The sequence below is a fragment of the Hypomesus transpacificus genome, unplaced genomic scaffold (genome assembly GCF_021917145.1).
Source record: "Hypomesus transpacificus isolate Combined female unplaced genomic scaffold, fHypTra1 scaffold_60, whole genome shotgun sequence".
Classification (NCBI taxonomy): Eukaryota; Metazoa; Chordata; class Actinopteri; order Osmeriformes; family Osmeridae; genus Hypomesus; species Hypomesus transpacificus.
In genome coordinates this window covers 95,001-110,000 of record NW_025814033.1, presented here as the reverse complement: position 1 = coordinate 110,000, position 15,000 = coordinate 95,001, and the positions used below count along the sequence as shown (strand labels likewise).

General features: G+C 45.3%; 1 non-coding gene across 1 annotated transcript; it reads right to left on the bottom strand.

Annotated features, from left to right (window-relative positions):
* Positions 1–7,236: 7,236 nt before the first annotated feature.
* On the bottom strand, positions 7,237–7,308 carry trnad-guc. The gene has a single exon. It is a non-coding gene; the product is annotated as a tRNA-Asp (tRNA).
* Between the last annotated feature and the right edge of the window lie 7,692 nt (positions 7,309–15,000).

The following is a 15,000-nucleotide window of genomic DNA, read 5'->3' as shown; positions in this document are numbered from 1 at the left end:
AACCCAGCGGGCCACAGTAAAGACAGCCTACTGTCCTTCCTGGAGTACACCAAAGGCTTTCAGGAAATTGAGGACCTCCGGAGGTACTCTGTCAAAAGACCCGCTGCACCCGTTGCTTCTGACCATGACAACCTAGTTGGCTTTGGTTCCAGGGCTAAAAGCACCTGGGGGGAGATTTGGAACGGTAGAGCCGATGGGTACGCAGCGTTCATAATGGGAAAGAAGTGCGTGCAGCGCAGCAAAATGCACAATCTGCAGCAGTACCTTATGAAGCAAAGGACCCTGACAGCATCCACACTTCAACCCCTTAATGTTGCCGACTCCAATACCACCTCAACCCCTGCCTCTCATCCTCCAGGTCTGTTCATGTAACATACATCACTTACATAACGGTTTACATATTTGTTCCATACAAATTGTAATGTGACCTTTGTTTTATTTCCTAGTCATAGAGGATGATGAGGATTTGGAGAGGGCAATGCTGAGTCTGTCCTCTTCCAAGTTTGGGACCCAGCTGAGTGAGTTAACTAAAGGAACATGTCCATACTTATTTCAGTCACTTTCATATCAATTCAAATGTATTATTTAAACATAATGCAATGTACTCATTGTCTGTCCAGGTTCACCAGCAGTAGAAGCAGTTGGGACATCGGCTTCATCCACTGCTAGAGGTTAACCATCCATCAGTTTTGGAGGATAATTTGGTCACCCGCAGAATTATCTACCATAACTGAGTTTTAATATGCTTGTTTATTATTTTGGTCGTGTTCTGGCCTGTTCTGATGCTTGTGTTCTTTTGTTCTACTTACTACTGTCTTAAGGATGTAACATGTCAGCGATGAGGGTAAGTGTTTATATTAGTTCTATCTCTGCATGTTTTCTATAAAGCTGTGTCAAGGGTTTGGCATGCCAATTGGACAAGGATGAAAAAGTCTGTAGCACACTTTCATTTAAAATTAAAAACGTAATTTAACTATGACTTCTTTACTTACCTACATGAAAACTGCAGTTTCTCTCTCCTTTGAAATCTAGATGCCAAACCCTTGACTATTTATTATTTTATTTTGGTATTGTCACTGAGCTTTACCTGTTATCATTGAAATATCAAATTGATATAGTTAGATTTTATAGAAGAATATCAAATCTATCTATATACCATTTGATTAAAAAAATCTTCATTTGTATGAATTTTTTTAACTAATCAGAATGCATTTATTAATCAGAATGCAGGGATAGCTTTGTTATTATGTTGATAACAAGTAAGGCAGAAGTGACTCTTACCAATTACACATACAAATAAGATTGGCACGCCAAACTGTGTCGAGGGGTCATATGATAACACTTCGTTTTCCTTAACAGTGAGGAGCAAACCAACAGCTACACTCTCTAGACCAACTGACTGCCCCACAACTGCTTCTCCTTTGCAAGGTTGATATCTGTACATGTATGTCTCATATTTATTTGCTATGAAAGTGTCTCCCATTCATGTTTAAGTTTGTGTTATTTTATCTCCACAAGCTTCCTCCGCTCCAGTGAAGGTCTGCCTACCGGTACCTCCTCAGCTGCTTGCCTTGGGTCAATCTTTGATCCCACTACCAACTTTGTCAGAACACAGTATGTCCTTTCATTTTCAATGGACACAAACTCTTATTTTGTTGTCTATAAACAAGTTAGTTTTCTGAAAAGTAAAACATTGTCATTTCATGCCACTTATTGAGAGAAAAGAGAAACAGAATGTTTTCACGGCCGATTAAATGTTAATATCTCAATCTGGTTTTTGCTTTTTCACAGCTCTGTCACACCCTGCTCCTCCAGTAGACCCTGCATCCAGTGAACAGCCTGCACCCTCTCCTGCAGTATCCAATAGTGTCCCTAGCTATGACTCGGATGTCTGTCGCTGGACCTGCTCCAATCAGCAGCGGATCTGGATTAAGACGGAGATGGAAGCTTTGGGGCTGTGGCCAGGTTCACGCCCAGTACGCCATCTGATGAAGATGGTCTCTTTGTGGCGCTACCCACCTCAGCCAGAGCTTATTGAGACCTCTTCTGACCTGCCCTCCCCCAAATATTTCCAGCTCCATCCGTTTTTCATCTGGAAACCAGAGAATGACATCATGGAGCGCCTAAGAAACAATTACGTGCTCCCATGTCTCCATGGTTGTCCGCAGCCGATGATAGCATCGGCGGGGGTGGGGAGGCCTCGTGTCATTGTTGGCATGAGTGGCCAATATTACATTTTTGCATCCCGTCTGTGCTGCAAGACCTGCAGGAAGTACTGGTTTGCTGACAACCCTCAGTGGTTGGACAAACTTCCGCAGCGCTTCACTAACATCCTGCCAGCCTTTCTAACCTACAAAAAGGCCATCTGCAAAACGGTGTTGCATGAGCTGAGGCGCACGGGTAAATCACCCAATGACATGGCCAAACAGGTGACGGAGATGCTGCACCTAAAATATGAGCAAGCTCATCTCTCCTACCTGCACTGTGTGCAGAATGTCCAGGACACAGAGGTGGGCTTGGGTGGCCAGAAAACGATCAGTGCCTTCATCAGGGGGCACAACCAGGTGCCTCCTTTTGGAGGTTATGAAGACGCTGATGGTTGGAGTGGAGTGTCAGTGTCTGCACAATACCTGACAGACTGCTTGCTCCAGGAGTTTCGACGCCAGGAGCCAGCAATCAACAAGCTCCTACAGGGGACCTTTGGGCAGGTGTTGAGATCTGACCACACGCGCAAGATTGCCAGAAAGGTTACACTCTCCTCAGGGGCCATGTCATCCTACGCCATCATGAACGAGAACTGGATGATCCTCTCCTGGGTGATGGTGCAGTCAGAGGCTGAGCGCTCCTTGGAGCCAATGTATGAAGGTCTGGCCAACCGCTACACTGCTGCTGGACTGGACATGGCCAAGTACCACTGGGTGGACAGGTATGGCTATTATATAGCACACAATTCATAAGACATGTAAATCATATAATGTGAATGTAACTACATTTCTGTTGTAAATGTAGCCCATATATTTGCATATTTCTCATTTAGTTTTCTTCCATTTTGGTAATTGTGTAGGGACTGCTGTGCAGCATTCAGGATTCCAGACTCCCACCCTGGTGAACATCTAGTGTGGGATGCTTGGAAGACCACAGAGGCTGTGTTGGCAGAGGTCACTGCAGGGGAGCTGTCCAACACCTGTGCCTCAAGGTCAAAATTCAACCCGGACATAGAAATGAAGCTGGACCTGTTTCACTGCATGAGGCGTTTTTGCAGGGAGTGTGTGTCTGAGCATCATTCCCTGTACAGTTCCTTCTGCCAGTTCCTCTCCGCTGCCTTCCTTGTGGTCGACCAGGAAGATCTGCAGAGGCTGAAAGTTGCATACACTTTCTGTGGCATTGTGCCTCCAAACCCCACCAAGCAGCACATCCGGGATCACTGCAGGACCAAGATCCCTCAGCCTCAGGAGCTGGTGACCAGGATAGAGGAGGTTCTTCAGCACTTCCAAATGTCCAAGGACCCAGACAATGTCCCGCTCTTCAAGCCAACAATGTTGAAGACCTGGAGGATCCAGCGGGTCCACATACTGAGGGGCTGCCTCAGTGACCCAGAGCTGAAAGACGGGATCATGTACAGGTATGGGGGAACCTTACAGCTGAATCATGTCCAGGGGGAGGGAGCCAGAGTGCCCATCTGGATCCCAGTCCGAGGCACTTCCCAGCAGGAAGGCTACCACTTTCACCAGGCCCAATGGGTGACTGGCAACCGTGTCTCCCCTGAGCTGTTCCAGGCCCAGGGTATGACTGGAGTGGCACGCTGGAACTTTGAGAGGCTGGTGGACCTGAAACAGCCTGATGTCCTCCTTCCAGCGATGTTTGACCCTGTGCTCATGATGGAGCTGAATGCAGCCTCTGTAAGGGTGACAGGCCAGCCCAAGTACAAAGCCTTGTACGCCTCAAACAGGGACACTGGAGAAATGTTTGGGTTGAAATACCTGGAACCTGGCTGTCGTCCGGTACCTATCGACTGGGACAAATACAGAACCCCTGGCCCCGCTCAGCCCTGTCCCCCTACGACTGCAAACACCCAGTCCTCACTACAGTCCTCCAGCGAGCCCTCCATAGCGCTCTTTCATTGTCCTGCGCCTCTCCCCCCTGCTGCACTGAATCCTAAGCGTGAGAGTTCAGAGGAACCCCAGGACAATACAGGTAATTTTAGATTGTTCAGTTCTTTAGTATTAGACTTTAATTTAAACATTAAAGTTTTTTTTTCAAGATACGTATATGTTTTTTGTATGCACCTTCCTGCTACAGTAAATGCCTTGTTTTGTGAACTTACATAGCAAATAAAACAAATTCTGATTCTGAAAGGAACATTTTGAATTGTACACATATTTACACGTACAGACATCCATGTGTGGTTTTCAAAAACAAACTATACACTGTATTTACTAACAATAAACTGTATCCAATTTATTTCTCAGCTGTGCCATACACACCGACCCTTCCAATGGCTGCCTCTCCTCGGAGTGCCCGCACCGGGCCTGTTAAAACTGGAGGCCGGGTCTTTGTGCTCGACCACACCAGGTGGACTAGCCCTATGAAAGTGGCCATTGATGGTCTGCTCACCACGTACCATGGACAGAAGGACATGCTGAGGCTTGTGGACCATGAGTATGCAGCCATGGTCCACAGTTCCATCACTGACCCAAACTCCCTCCTACACCCGACAACACGGCTGCACATCTGCAGATATATAAAATATCTGGCCAAGCTGCAGAACACCAGCTCCTCACTTAATGTCAGTCCAGAAAAGCTGCTGGAAACCCAACAGCTGTGGCAGCGCTTGACTGAGAACAGTGACACTGTCACTGTGCCTGTAACCACCCTCTCACCTGCCACTGTGAATCCTCCAGCCAAGGCATCGCCACTGACAGAGGAAACGATTGAGAGAATGGTGAGTGACATTCTGCAAAGACAGCAGCAGCAACAGCAACAGCAACAAGCCAGAGGACAAAAGAAGAAAACAAAAACCTGTCTTTCCTGTGGCCAGCCCAAGTCCCGGTTTGAAAACGATGGCTCATCCATTCATTTTTTTTACCAAAATGGGCCATCCAGGTACTTTTACTGCTCAACCAAAGTCCACCAAAAATATGGGGCAGAGGGACTTACAAACCCCAGGATGGAATTGGTGGACTTCATGGACACCCCATTTTTTGAGCGGGAGCTTGCTGCAACGCAGCAAAAAGTGCAGGGCCAGAAGGCCAAAAGGAAGGCAGCAGATGTGCCACCACAGGGGCGGCTGTGCAGGTTCTGCCACCGTGTCTTGAAACAAGGCCCTGATAGCCCTCATGTCCACACAGGATTCCCAGGAGTGGCAGGGAAGTATGTCTACTGTCCTGCTAAGGTGTTCTCCCTATGTCAGGACCAAGGCATGGAGAAGGAGCTGATCTGGGGGGACTTCAAGGGTTCAGCCTTTTATGAGGCAGAGAGGTTGAGATGGCTGGCTGAGAAGGGGAAATGAATAGGAGAGTGTACATAATGGTGTGTAATTAGTAATGTGCACATAATCTTGTGTAAATAATAGCCGTGTGAATAGGGATGTAAAATAATAGAAACTGTGAAAGGGTGTGTCATTGTAGAGTGTAAATAATGATGTGTAATTAGTTATGTGCACATAATTGTGTGTAAATAATAGTGATGTAAAATAATAGAAACTGTGAAAGGGTGTGTCATAGTAGAGTGTAAATAATGATGTGTAATTAGTCATGTGCACATAATTGTGTGTAAATAATAGTGATGTAAAATAATAGAAACTGTGAAAGGGTGTGTCATAGTAGAGTGTAAATAATGATGTGTAATTAGTCATGTGCACATAATTGTGTGTAAATAATAGTGATGTAAAATAATAGAAACTGTGAAAGGGTGTGTCATAGTAGAGTGTAAATAATGATGTGTAATTAGTCATGTGCACATAATTGTGTGTAAATAATAGTGATGTAAAATAATAGAAACTGTGAAAGGGTGTGTCATAGTAGAGTGTAAATAATGATGTGTAATTAGTCATGTGCACATAATTGTGTGTAAATAATAGTGATGTAAAATAATAGAAACTGTGAAAGGGTGTGTCATAGTAGAGTGTAAATAATGATGTGTAATTAGTCATGTGCACATAATTGTGTGTAAATAATAGTGATGTAAAATGAAAAGTTTCATATTTGGACTGACTTGATATTTAAGCTATATAAATTACTTCATTTTACAAAAACTTAGTACAAAAAACATACCAGGGCTTAAAAATAAATCAGCTTTTGGGGAATTGAACCCTGGTCTCCGGCATGACAAAAACAGACACGTAAAATCCCGTTTTTTCTGTTACACCTATCCGTAACTGGCCCCCGCGTGGCAGGCGGGAATTCTACCACTGAACCACCAATGCCTGCTCTTTGTGCCGGGCGGGACGTCACGCCACCGAACGCGGTCTCGCCGTCACGCTAGGACGGGCGGCGAGAGGGTGGGACATGTCGACTTGCACTAAAAGCCAGAGAAATGCACAGTGTCTTTTGTGAGTCTTTCCATAAGCCTCAAGGCGGGGGTTCCATGGTGTAACGGTCAGCACTCTGGACTCTGAATCCAGCAATCCAAGTTCAAATCTCGGTGGAACCTACAAGAGCCTGAGACCACTGAACCACCAATGCCTGCGCTTTGTGTCGGGCGGGACGTCACGCCACCGAACGCGGTCTCGCCGTCACGCTAGGACGGGCGGCGAGAGGGTGGGACATGTCGACTTGCACTAAAAGCCAGAGAGATGCACAGTGTCTTTCGTGAGTCTTTCCATAAGTCTCAGGGCGTGGGTTCCATGGTGTAACGGTCTGGACTCTGAATCCACCAATCCGAGTCCAAATCTCTGTGGAACCTACCAGAGCTTTTTATCTGAGACCCCAAACCTGCCCTTGACAGTGGCTGCTTGGTTTCAACCTTCTTCTCAGGACACAGGGGTTGGAACCACCAATCATCGTCCTGTGAAGAACTGTGGGCAGATCTGGGCGTGGTTGAAGTCAGCCCCTGCTGGACAGATTGTTCCACGTGTCCCGCTTATTTGTGCAAGTGTAACGTTGTAGAACATGCATTATTCAGTTATTGCTAAAGGGATGTGTCGAACCACTTCCCCTGATAGCGTTACCATAAAAACGTCCTTCAAATCAGGTCCTGTGAGATGACGGTGAACCACACTTCGCAAAAAGAGAACTTCTCCCCGTCAGGGAATTGAACCCTGGTCTCCCGCGTGACAGGCGGGGATACTGACCACTATACTAACGAGGACTGTGATGTCCATCGCAGTGGTAGCTCACAAGCTTACACGCGCCGACCAGGACGAATCAAGTCAAAACAAGGCCAACGACGGTTCACGTAAGAGTAATGCATTGGCTGGGAATCGAACCCGGGCCTCCCGCGCGGCAGGCGAGAATTCTTTAGCTAAAATTCTCTAAAACGTTTCCCATTCATTCTCAATGGTAGTGCTAAACCACTACGGATGTAATATTCTAACGGCCTCTGGTAGTTTTTTTTGTCGCTGTTCCGATTTTACCATAGACTCCCATAGAAAAAGAGAGAGGCAACTTTCTGTGAGTCAGTTTACCTCACTTCATCGAACGAAAGAAGACAGCAATATATTTTTATCAACGATTGCATGTGAAGTTTCATCATCATCGAGCGGAAAAAACAGGTAAATCTTATTGTTTTAATGCCAGCTACTCTACCTGGAGATGTCACTAAGTGTAGGATATAGAAAACGATTGTACAATTTATAAAGTTTGCTAAGTACCTCACGTACTGTACCAGTACAGTAGTCTGAACTACAGTACAATAGAGCTAGTCGGCTCATATTTCATATTTTACACTGTCTGTATCTGGTTTACTCGCTCACGTTATTGGAACAGTAGTCGGCAATTTATAAAGTTTGCTAAGTACCTCACGTACTGTACCAGTACAGTAGTCTGAACTACAGTACAATAGAGCTAGTCGGCTCATATTTCATATTTTACACTGTCTGTATCTGGTTTACTCGCTCACGTTATTGGAACAGTAGTCGGCTAAACTCAAACTGTATTTAGATCGGTTGCGTCCCATTAACTAGTCGGCTAAAACGGACGATACTGTAGGTTGCTTGATCATGTCATGTTACAATACAGAGGCCAATGAATACATAAATAAATTACAATAACAGTTGTTCTAATAACTAGACTAACTAGCTCACGTTTCATGAGTAGGCTACAGTGGGCAATGTTGAAGAATTTTTAACAGCATAAATAATAACAGATTTAGTATTACAGTATATTGTTTAATTGAAACAATCTAAATAAAATCATTTTTATCACTCTATGCACATTGTCTTTTGTAGAGATCAATATGAAGAAGTTTTTCCCTGGAAAAATGCAAGTCTCCTTCAGAAAAGGCCCGTCTGGGTATTTGAGACAGGACCCCTCTGAAGAAGCTCAGAGGATCAAAGAGAACCCCTCCCCCCAGGACAAGTCTGCACCTCAAAGGGAAGACATGGTGAAAACCAACGCCCACACAGAGGTGTTTCTGAGAGGGGGGGATGTGTCTGACCGGCTGGAGGTGTTAGGTGAATACATCCTCCAGTTTGGAAAATACAAAGGAAAGTCCTTCAGGTGGCTGCTGGAGAATGATGTAGGCTACACCTTGTACCTCATCAACAAGGTAGATCAGGAGCAGACAGCCGGGCAGTTCAACCCAGCGGGCCACAGTAAAGACAGCCTACTGTCCTTCCTGGAGTACACCAAAGGCTTTCAGGAAATTGAGGACCTCCGGAGGTACTCTGTCAAAAGACCCGCTGCACCCGTTGCTTCTGACCATGACAACCTAGTTGGCTTTGGTTCCAGGGCTAAAAGCACCTGGGGGGAGATTTGGAACGGTAGAGCCGATGGGTACGCAGCGTTCATAATGGGAAAGAAGTGCGTGCAGCGCAGCAAAATGCACAATCTGCAGCAGTACCTTATGAAGCAAAGGACCCTGACAGCATCCACACTTCAACCCCTTAATGTTGCCGACTCCAATACCACCTCAACCCCTGCCTCTCATCCTCCAGGTCTGTTCATGTAACATACATCACTTACATAACGGTTTACATATTTGTTCCATACAAATTGTAATGTGACCTTTGTTTTATTTCCTAGTCATAGAGGATGATGAGGATTTGGAGAGGGCAATGCTGAGTCTGTCCTCTTCCAAGTTTGGGACCCAGCTGAGTGAGTTAACTAAAGGAACATGTCCATACTTATTTCAGTCACTTTCATATCAATTCAAATGTATTATTTAAACATAATGCAATGTACTCATTGTCTGTCCAGGTTCACCAGCAGTAGAAGCAGTTGGGACATCGGCTTCATCCACTGCTAGAGGTTAACCATCCATCAGTTTTGGAGGATAATTTGGTCACCCGCAGAATTATCTACCATAACTGAGTTTTAATATGCTTGTTTATTATTTTGGTCGTGTTCTGGCCTGTTCTGATGCTTGTGTTCTTTTGTTCTACTTACTACTGTCTTAAGGATGTAACATGTCAGCGATGAGGGTAAGTGTTTATATTAGTTCTATCTCTGCATGTTTTCTATAAAGCTGTGTCAAGGGTTTGGCATGCCAATTGGACAAGGATGAAAAAGTCTGTAGCACACTTTCATTTAAAATTAAAAACGTAATTTAACTATGACTTCTTTACTTACCTACATGAAAACTGCAGTTTCTCTCTCCTTTGAAATCTAGATGCCAAACCCTTGACTATTTATTATTTTATTTTGGTATTGTCACTGAGCTTTACCTGTTATCATTGAAATATCAAATTGATATAGTTAGATTTTATAGAAGAATATCAAATCTATCTATATACCATTTGATTAAAAAAATCTTCATTTGTATTAATTTTTTTAACTAATCAGAATGCATTTATTAATCAGAATGCAGGGATAGCTTTGTTATTATGTTGATAACAAGTAAGGCAGAAGTGACTCTTACCAATTACACATACAAATAAGATTGGCACGCCAAACTGTGTCGAGGGGTCATATGATAACACTTCGTTTTCCTTAACAGTGAGGAGCAAACCAACAGCTACACTCTCTAGACCAACTGACTGCCCCACAACTGCTTCTCCTTTGCAAGGTTGATATCTGTACATGTATGTCTCATATTTATTTGCTATGAAAGTGTCTCCCATTCATGTTTAAGTTTGTGTTATTTTATCTCCACAAGCTTCCTCCGCTCCAGTGAAGGTCTGCCTACCGGTACCTCCTCAGCTGCTTGCCTTGGGTCAATCTTTGATCCCACTACCAACTTTGTCAGAACACAGTATGTCCTTTCATTTTCAATGGACACAAACTCTTATTTTGTTGTCTATAAACAAGTTAGTTTTCTGAAAAGTAAAACATTGTCATTTCATGCCACTTATTGAGAGAAAAGAGAAACAGAATGTTTTCACGGCCGATTAAATGTTAATATCTCAATCTGGTTTTTGCTTTTTCACAGCTCTGTCACACCCTGCTCCTCCAGTAGACCCTGCATCCAGTGAACAGCCTGCACCCTCTCCTGCAGTATCCAATAGTGTCCCTAGCTATGACTCGGATGTCTGTCGCTGGACCTGCTCCAATCAGCAGCGGATCTGGATTAAGACGGAGATGGAAGCTTTGGGGCTGTGGCCAGGTTCACGCCCAGTACGCCATCTGATGAAGATGGTCTCTTTGTGGCGCTACCCACCTCAGCCAGAGCTTATTGAGACCTCTTCTGACCTGCCCTCCCCCAAATATTTCCAGCTCCATCCGTTTTTCATCTGGAAACCAGAGAATGACATCATGGAGCGCCTAAGAAACAATTACGTGCTCCCATGTCTCCATGGTTGTCCGCAGCCGATGATAGCATCGGCGGGGGTGGGGAGGCCTCGTGTCATTGTTGGCATGAGTGGCCAATATTACATTTTTGCATCCCGTCTGTGCTGCAAGACCTGCAGGAAGTACTGGTTTGCTGACAACCCTCAGTGGTTGGACAAACTTCCGCAGCGCTTCACTAACATCCTGCCAGCCTTTCTAACCTACAAAAAGGCCATCTGCAAAACGGTGTTGCATGAGCTGAGGCGCACGGGTAAATCACCCAATGACATGGCCAAACAGGTGACGGAGATGCTGCACCTAAAATATGAGCAAGCTCATCTCTCCTACCTGCACTGTGTGCAGAATGTCCAGGACACAGAGGTGGGCTTGGGTGGCCAGAAAACGATCAGTGCCTTCATCAGGGGGCACAACCAGGTGCCTCCTTTTGGAGGTTATGAAGACGCTGATGGTTGGAGTGGAGTGTCAGTGTCTGCACAATACCTGACAGACTGCTTGCTCCAGGAGTTTCGACGCCAGGAGCCAGCAATCAACAAGCTCCTACAGGGGACCTTTGGGCAGGTGTTGAGATCTGACCACACGCGCAAGATTGCCAGAAAGGTTACACTCTCCTCAGGGGCCATGTCATCCTACGCCATCATGAACGAGAACTGGATGATCCTCTCCTGGGTGATGGTGCAGTCAGAGGCTGAGCGCTCCTTGGAGCCAATGTATGAAGGTCTGGCCAACCGCTACACTGCTGCTGGACTGGACATGGCCAAGTACCACTGGGTGGACAGGTATGGCTATTATATAGCACACAATTCATAAGACATGTAAATCATATAATGTGAATGTAACTACATTTCTGTTGTAAATGTAGCCCATATATTTGCATATTTCTCATTTAGTTTTCTTCCATTTTGGTAATTGTGTAGGGACTGCTGTGCAGCATTCAGGATTCCAGACTCCCACCCTGGTGAACATCTAGTGTGGGATGCTTGGAAGACCACAGAGGCTGTGTTGGCAGAGGTCACTGCAGGGGAGCTGTCCAACACCTGTGCCTCAAGGTCAAAATTCAACCCGGACATAGAAATGAAGCTGGACCTGTTTCACTGCATGAGGCGTTTTTGCAGGGAGTGTGTGTCTGAGCATCATTCCCTGTACAGTTCCTTCTGCCAGTTCCTCTCCGCTGCCTTCCTTGTGGTCGACCAGGAAGATCTGCAGAGGCTGAAAGTTGCATACACTTTCTGTGGCATTGTGCCTCCAAACCCCACCAAGCAGCACATCCGGGATCACTGCAGGACCAAGATCCCTCAGCCTCAGGAGCTGGTGACCAGGATAGAGGAGGTTCTTCAGCACTTCCAAATGTCCAAGGACCCAGACAATGTCCCGCTCTTCAAGCCAACAATGTTGAAGACCTGGAGGATCCAGCGGGTCCACATACTGAGGGGCTGCCTCAGTGACCCAGAGCTGAAAGACGGGATCATGTACAGGTATGGGGGAACCTTACAGCTGAATCATGTCCAGGGGGAGGGAGCCAGAGTGCCCATCTGGATCCCAGTCCGAGGCACTTCCCAGCAGGAAGGCTACCACTTTCACCAGGCCCAATGGGTGACTGGCAACCGTGTCTCCCCTGAGCTGTTCCAGGCCCAGGGTATGACTGGAGTGGCACGCTGGAACTTTGAGAGGCTGGTGGACCTGAAACAGCCTGATGTCCTCCTTCCAGCGATGTTTGACCCTGTGCTCATGATGGAGCTGAATGCAGCCTCTGTAAGGGTGACAGGCCAGCCCAAGTACAAAGCCTTGTACGCCTCAAACAGGGACACTGGAGAAATGTTTGGGTTGAAATACCTGGAACCTGGCTGTCGTCCGGTACCTATCGACTGGGACAAATACAGAACCCCTGGCCCCGCTCAGCCCTGTCCCCCTACGACTGCAAACACCCAGTCCTCACTACAGTCCTCCAGCGAGCCCTCCATAGCGCTCTTTCATTGTCCTGCGCCTCTCCCCCCTGCTGCACTGAATCCTAAGCGTGAGAGTTCAGAGGAACCCCAGGACAATACAGGTAATTTTAGATTGTTCAGTTCTTTAGTATTAGACTTTAATTTAAACATTAAAGTTTTTTTTTCAAGATACGTATATGTTTTTTGTATGCACCTTCCTGCTACAGTAAATGCCTTGTTTTGTGAACTTACATAGCAAATAAAACAAATTCTGATTCTGAAAGGAACATTTTGAATTGTACACATATTTACACGTACAGACATCCATGTGTGGTTTTCAAAAACAAACTATACACTGTATTTACTAACAATAAACTGTATCCAATTTATTTCTCAGCTGTGCCATACACACCGACCCTTCCAATGGCTGCCTCTCCTCGGAGTGCCCGCACCGGGCCTGTTAAAACTGGAGGCCGGGTCTTTGTGCTCGACCACACCAGGTGGACTAGCCCTATGAAAGTGGCCATTGATGGTCTGCTCACCACGTACCATGGACAGAAGGACATGCTGAGGCTTGTGGACCATGAGTATGCAGCCATGGTCCACAGTTCCATCACTGACCCAAACTCCCTCCTACACCCGACAACACGGCTGCACATCTGCAGATATATAAAATATCTGGCCAAGCTGCAGAACACCAGCTCCTCACTTAATGTCAGTCCAGAAAAGCTGCTGGAAACCCAACAGCTGTGGCAGCGCTTGACTGAGAACAGTGACACTGTCACTGTGCCTGTAACCACCCTCTCACCTGCCACTGTGAATCCTCCAGCCAAGGCATCGCCACTGACAGAGGAAACGATTGAGAGAATGGTGAGTGACATTCTGCAAAGACAGCAGCAGCAACAGCAACAGCAACAAGCCAGAGGACAAAAGAAGAAAACAAAAACCTGTCTTTCCTGTGGCCAGCCCAAGTCCCGGTTTGAAAACGATGGCTCATCCATTCATTTTTTTTACCAAAATGGGCCATCCAGGTACTTTTACTGCTCAACCAAAGTCCACCAAAAATATGGGGCAGAGGGACTTACAAACCCCAGGATGGAATTGGTGGACTTCATGGACACCCCATTTTTTGAGCGGGAGCTTGCTGCAACGCAGCAAAAAGTGCAGGGCCAGAAGGCCAAAAGGAAGGCAGCAGATGTGCCACCACAGGGGCGGCTGTGCAGGTTCTGCCACCGTGTCTTGAAACAAGGCCCTGATAGCCCTCATGTCCACACAGGATTCCCAGGAGTGGCAGGGAAGTATGTCTACTGTCCTGCTAAGGTGTTCTCCCTATATCAGGACCAAGGCATGGAGAAGGAGCTGATCTGGGGGGACTTCAAGGGTTCAGCCTTTTATGAGGCAGAGAGGTTGAGATGGCTGGCTGAGAAGGGGAAATGAATAGGAGAGTGTAAATAATGGTGTGTAATTAGTAATGTGCACATAATCTTGTGTAAATAATAGCCGTGTGAATAGGGATGTAAAATAATAGAAACTGTGAAAGGGTGTGTCATAGTAGAGTGTAAATAATGATGTGTAATTAGTTATGTGCACATAATTGTGTGTAAATAATAGTGATGTAAAATAATAGAAACTGTGAAAGGGTGTGTCATAGTAGAGTGTAAATAATGATGTGTAATTAGTCATGTGCACATAATTGTGTGTAAATAATAGTGATGTAAAATAATAGAAACTGTGAAAGGGTGTGTCATAGTAGAGTGTAAATAATGATGTGTAATTAGTCATGTGCACATAATTGTGTGTAAATAATAGTGATGTAAAATAATAGAAACTGTGAAAGGGTGTGTCATAGTAGAGTGTAAATAATGATGTGTAATTAGTCATGTGCACATAATTGTGTGTAAATAATAGTGATGTAAAATAATAGAAACTGTGAAAGGGTGTGTCATAGTAGAGTGTAAATAATGATGTGTAATTAGTCATGTGCACATAATTGTAAATCGTTTTTTGCCTTTGAACTTGAGTCTTAATACACTATAAAACAAAGTTCAGATTTCAGCATGAGTTGTCTTGGATTTATTGCTATCATCTATACAGAACACAGAACACATTAAAAAAAAAACTATGGATGACAAAAGTTTCATATTTGGACTGACTTGATATTTAAGCTATATAAATTACTTCATTTTACAAAA